Here is a 6000-nt window from a genome sequence, read left to right as displayed (position 1 = left end):
AAGCTCCTCCTCCACTGCTGACTCTGACACATTGATGTTAATGCTCTGCTGCATCTATTTGTGTACCAGCATGTTGTGTAATATTGTACTCATGGCAAATATGCTGCTGCATTTTTCTGCTGCATACTGCAGGGCACCTCCAGAGGTATCTAGGCCTTCATCAGTCAATTCACATGTTCAGTGATGCTTAAGGTCTGCAGTAGTATGGTGGTGTATGCATTCTCTGCCAAGTCCTGCAGGTTTTATATCGGTGCCATGAGCCATGACATATTCAGCATCACCAATAGATGATCCCAGGTGAGGTTATCCCACACAAATCACTGACATAAAGCAAACTTCTGCCAGATTTTGGCATTATGGGCACTGCCTGAATGGTACACTGGTACATTCTGTTTTGTATCCTGTGTAATGCAAACTATCTAGTAGAAGATGAAGTGGAATTCTTACAGTTGATCCCAGGTTTGGCTTTGATGGCAAGGTGGGTACAGACGATATGACCTAGTACCTCAGAGAGCATGGTATTTCATAAAATCTGCATGGTGGTGTTTCTCTCCTCTGTGGTACATGGGAACCACATATGTTCTTCCATATGCAGTAGCATGGTATTGATAAACTGCTATAGTAAACAACAAAAGAAAGCCAGACCTACTTGTCTACAATCCTGGTAAATCCAAACGCAGTATGTACTGCACTTAAAACAGTCTCTGGTAAATGCGAGATGTAGATCCAAAAGTCAACACACCAAAGAAATAATGTTGAACGCTTTATTTAACAAAATACGTTTTCGCGGTGTACTAAGTCACCGCTTCCTCAGAACAAAACTCCAAACAAATGAAAAATTACCGCCTAAAACATTTATAAAGCAACGTAAGTTGCGTGGCAATTTAATTAAATGCTGTTTAAGGCTACAATGACCCATTTAAACCATTGCTCACGCAAGATTAACAAATACAACCACAAAAGCCTTAAATAACGTTGTTCAAGGGCTAATTGTTATAAATGAAATTGTGGAAGCAGTTAAAACCATTTTTTAAAATGATCAATTTACGATGCATTCAACAAAAAAGCTGTTGGTTAAATAAAGTAATTTCTTAAAATTAATTAATAAATACATTGAAGTAGGTTAAACAAAGGTAAAATAAAAATGTCACAGTAAAGCAAAGACATTTAGCTGAACACTAAAAACCAGGTGCACCAAGTCTATCACCTATATTATTAGTAGTAACAGGGACAAATACAAACAAGATAAAATATTAAAATATTCTAAAAAGCTACCTAGTGCATTGATACCTGGAAGAAAGGGGAAGCCTGCAAATAAAATGCCTGTAAAAAGAAAAACTATGAGAAGAAAAGTACAGAAAGTCAAAACGTCACTCCTACTAGGTCAGAGACCTAAATAACAGATTGTGTCATGTTAACTAAGTGTTGGATACATACCCAGGGGGTGTAGCCATACCCTAGTATAACAAACAACCACCTAAAATGCTTGAGTGACAACAAAAGATGTGTCTACATGTCAAAGGTAATGTAGTAAGCACAAATTTGTAAAAGTGTAATTTAAAAATATATTTTAAAGTATATGTATATGTATATTTATACAAGTTTAAAAACCGTAGTGCAAGAAACTGCGGTTTAAAACCTATAGTTTAAATTACTTTAGTTCAGAAAAATCAGAAAACTTGTAAAAACAAAAAATCTCATAAGGGGCAAGGAATAGTAAATCATCTCATGCAACTCTTCAATTTAAGAATACAAGAAATGTTACAGTGTTCATTAAGACCTGGAATTCTGAAAGAATTCAAAAGTAGTTGCCATTCTAGTTCTCGTGCCTCCAGGAGAAGGCTAACTGGGCCACCTCTAATAGACTGTGGTACTTCATCAATAGCCATAAAGCAAAACGTGTGTCCAACATGTTTTACACAATGTGTTGCTAATGCATTAACTTCATTTTTAGTTCTTATAGCATACAGGTGCTCATACACCCTATCACGAAGTCTTCGGTCTGTTTTTCCCACGTAAAATGCATCACAGCAATTACATAAGGCCAGGTGAACAATAGATCTAGATGCACAGTTAAGTCTTAGGTTAATATAGTGTTTCCTGTTTCCTATCACAAAGAAGTTGCGAGTTTTTACATGTTGGCAGTATCTACAGGACCCACAAGAAAAACAACCTTTAGACTTAGTAGTATTATCTGGTCTATTGTTATTTTCAAGTATTGATTTTAGATTGTTACCTCTTTTGTATACAAACCTTGGAGTAGTGCCTAATTTTTCATAAAGTGACTCGTTGTTCAATATGAAGTGCCAGTTTTTAATTAAAATATGTTGAATGTCAGCAGAATCACTACTATATGTGGAGATGAAACTAATATTAAAAGTTACAGCATTGGTATTAGTACTAGAGTAATCCCCAATAGGAAGGGTACAGTCACTAACATCTAAGGGAAGTGTCGTGTCTACCTCAACTGGTGCTAACTTTTTAAGTAATGGAGTATACCAACCAATAGAACGCTTGTAATTGATCTCTTCTAAGAGATCTGAGAATAAGCCCATAGGGTAGTCTCTACTCAAGAACATACCTCTTAGTTTGTTACATTCCTGTATAAATTCAGTTTCCCTACTGCACATTCTAGCAGCTCTAATTAATTGGCCCTTAATTATGGCCCTTTTCTGCTTGTAGGGATGTAAACTATGAAAGTGTAAAAAAGAGTTGCAGTAGGTAGGTTTTCTATAAATAGCAGAGAAAAATTCTGAGTTAGATATGTCTTTATAAAGTTTTACATCCAAGTAGTCTATCTCAGAGGAAGAAAAAGTAGATGTAAAACTCAGAAAGGAAGTGGAAGCATTTAACGAATCCATCAGTAAAGTAGCGTCGTCTAAGTCACCCTTAAAAAGGAAAAATAAGTCATCAAGGTATCTAGTATAAAGACTGATTTTACTCATTAAATTAGTGTTAGAGAAAATAAAAGTCTTCTCCCAGTACGCCATAAAAAGGTTAGTGACGGAAGCACCACAAGGTGAACCCATCGCTATACCCTGTTTTTGCAGGTAAATTTTATTGTTAAAGGTGAAGTAATTAGAGGTTAAAATGATGTCCAGAAGTTCTGAAACTAAGTCAATTTCTTTATCAGTGGCCTTTAGATCCCTAAGCATGTACGAAATCCATTCCACCGCCTCAAGGTGCGGAATAGATGTATACAAGTCGACCACGTCAACTGTAAGAAAGTTCAAGGAGACATCAAAGTTAATGGTGCTCATGTTTTGAAGAAATGTCCATGAGTCTTTACAAATACTTGGAATATGTTTCAAGTATTTAGACAAAATTGTCCCCACTAGTTGCGCACAAGGGTAAGTTATTGATAGGCGACTGTCTATTAGTGCTCGCATTGGTGGATTATTAATATTCTTGTGAATTTTCGGAATACCAAAAATCACAGGGTTCTTTGCCATATTGATGTCAATGTAGTTATACGTTTCTAAATCAATTTTGCCACTAATAAACATGTCCCTGAAATAACCTCTTATCCTCATCTTAGATGAGTTCATTTCATTCACTGAGGACAAAGTGTAAGCTGGGCTGTTTAATACTTTCTCCATTTTTTCAGTGTATGTGTAATTATCAAAAATAACCAAGCCTCCACCTTTGTCAGGTTTAATCACTCTTGTTGCTGATGAACAAAGGCGTTTGAGGCTGTCAGATTGTTCTCTTGTAATGTTATAGTTAACTTTTTTCTTCAGTCCAGTGTGTGCTTGAAGAAGGTACCTAATGTCTACCTCACATGCATTCTCAAACACAGAAAGCCCGGTGTGAAGGGGAGGATTAAAGGTGCTAGCTAGTTTGAGTTTATCTAGTAGAAGATGAAGTGGAATTCTTACAGTTGATCCCAGGTTTGGCTTTGATGGCAAGGTGGGTACAGACGATATGACCTAGTACCTCAGAGAGCAGGGTATTTCATAAAAATCTGCATAGTGGTGTTTCTCTCCTCTGTGGTACATGGGAACCACATATGTTCTTCCATATGCAGTAGCATGGTATTGATAAACTGCTATAGTATCCATGAGGCAGATGACTCAGATGCAACCACTGTGCTGCAGTTTGCTGTTGGAACGTCCCTGTATCCAGGATTGTCAGTGCTACTCATACATTTATATCCACAAGAATAGGTATTCCATGAATCCCACAAGCCTGAATATAAAGATGACAGCTCTGTACCAGTTCCTGTTTGGTGTTTCTGTCCACAGGATTGTGGTCCACTATTTCTGTGATGTGGAAGAGGTGAAATGTTAGGAGCAGTTGAATCCTTCTGTGATGCAGAGGGTGATGACATACAGCTTTGGGACTACTGGCTGTGAGGACAACTTTGAGCATATACATTTCAGCTAATCCTTCTGCTACCTCTAACATCTCAGTGTGGCATTAAGCAATACTGATGGTTTCACAGTTTCTGTATATTTCTGAAGTGCATATTGTTTACCCTCATTTGCATTTCCCATCACCTTCATTATAATAATGGTGCTTATTTCCATCTCATTCTGTGCTCATTTTCATGCCGTTTGGCCTTGATATTTTGCGTGCTTCTGCTGCCTCATGAAGTTATATCTAAATCACTCTACACTATGCACCACTGCTCTTCACTCAATTTTTCCTTATCTGTTTCTGAATCCCAGCCACTGTCATTTAATGGTATCATGACAGTTTAGTTTGAATGTAGGTCCTTTATAGACAAGTATGACTTTCAGGATCACAAGGATAATTTAAATAATTTTCTTCCCATACTCCAACCTATGTTTTTTAATGACATGGACTTTTATTTTATATCTTTTTCACGGAGTCATGACTAATTACTAGGCTAATGAGCCTGGGGGGGGGGCTTTTAAACCTAGCCATATTCCAGTTAAGCTTTAACTAAACATTCCCTTTTCTCCTCAGCACAAGCTTCCAGATATTACTACTCACTAGAAAGTATATCGCCATCTGTTATGTTATATTTTCCTAGCAAATTTCTGTTTTCATTCTTGTTATTTTCATATAACTGGTTTGATATTCTTTATTTGTTCTGTTTCCCTTTGTATCCATTTGTATTCCAAGTGAATGTCCTTTTCCAGTGTAACTGGTGAGGATTCAAGCTCCTTGATTACTGGCCCAGTGTGAGGATGACACATATTCGTGGCCATCACATATTGGTAGCAGTGGTGGGATCATCACACACTCACATATTGTTGAGCAGTGGTGTGGATATTGAATTCCTGTTGCCTGTAAGCAATGGTAACTAAAGATGGTATTTGTACTGTCAAGCAGCCACAAAGTATACATTCAGAGTTTCATCTCGCAATAGTTTTATTTATTTACTTTTTGTTAGCTTAGTTTGTCAATGAGAGCCGGCAAGGATGCCAGTAGAGGATTATGGCAAGCTGACAAGGAACCAGCTGGCTTTGATGTGCCAAGCTAAAGGACTGGTCCATGCCAACCTGACTAAAGGGAAAATGATTACAGCCTTAATCACAACTGCATAACAGATCAGCAACCAGGAAAACAACCAGACTGGCATTGAGAATTACATCTCTCAGAAACATGACAGTTCAGCTTTTCCTCAGACTTAAAAATCCATCTGGAGTTAAAGAGACTTGAACTGGAGTCTAAACATTTGAAATTAGAATCAGCTGAGAGACTGCGGCTTTTGGAGTTCAAAGCAGAATCAGCAGAGTCACTGCTGCATTTGGAAGCTGAAGAAAATGAGAAGAAGCAACATGAAAAGGAAATGTTGACTCTTCTTCAGGGTCATGGAGGTAATGCGAAAGGGAGTAACCATGCCCCAGAAACAATAAAGGTCAGTAAACTTCTTCCTCAGTACCAAGAAGATGGTAATTTTGATAGTTTTATTCATATATTTGAAAATGTATGCAAAGAGTATAATGTTGACTGAGGGCTCTGGGTATAGTTCCTTGCCCTTTATGGGATGGTAAAGCTGTAACTGCTGTTACTAAATTGTCTGATGCT

The sequence above is a fragment of the Protopterus annectens genome, chromosome 17.part0 (genome assembly GCF_019279795.1).
Source record: "Protopterus annectens isolate FY-2018-M chromosome 17.part0, PAN1.0, whole genome shotgun sequence".
NCBI lineage: Eukaryota > Metazoa > Chordata > Ceratodontiformes > Protopteridae > Protopterus > Protopterus annectens.
This window is presented reverse-complemented; position numbering follows the sequence as displayed.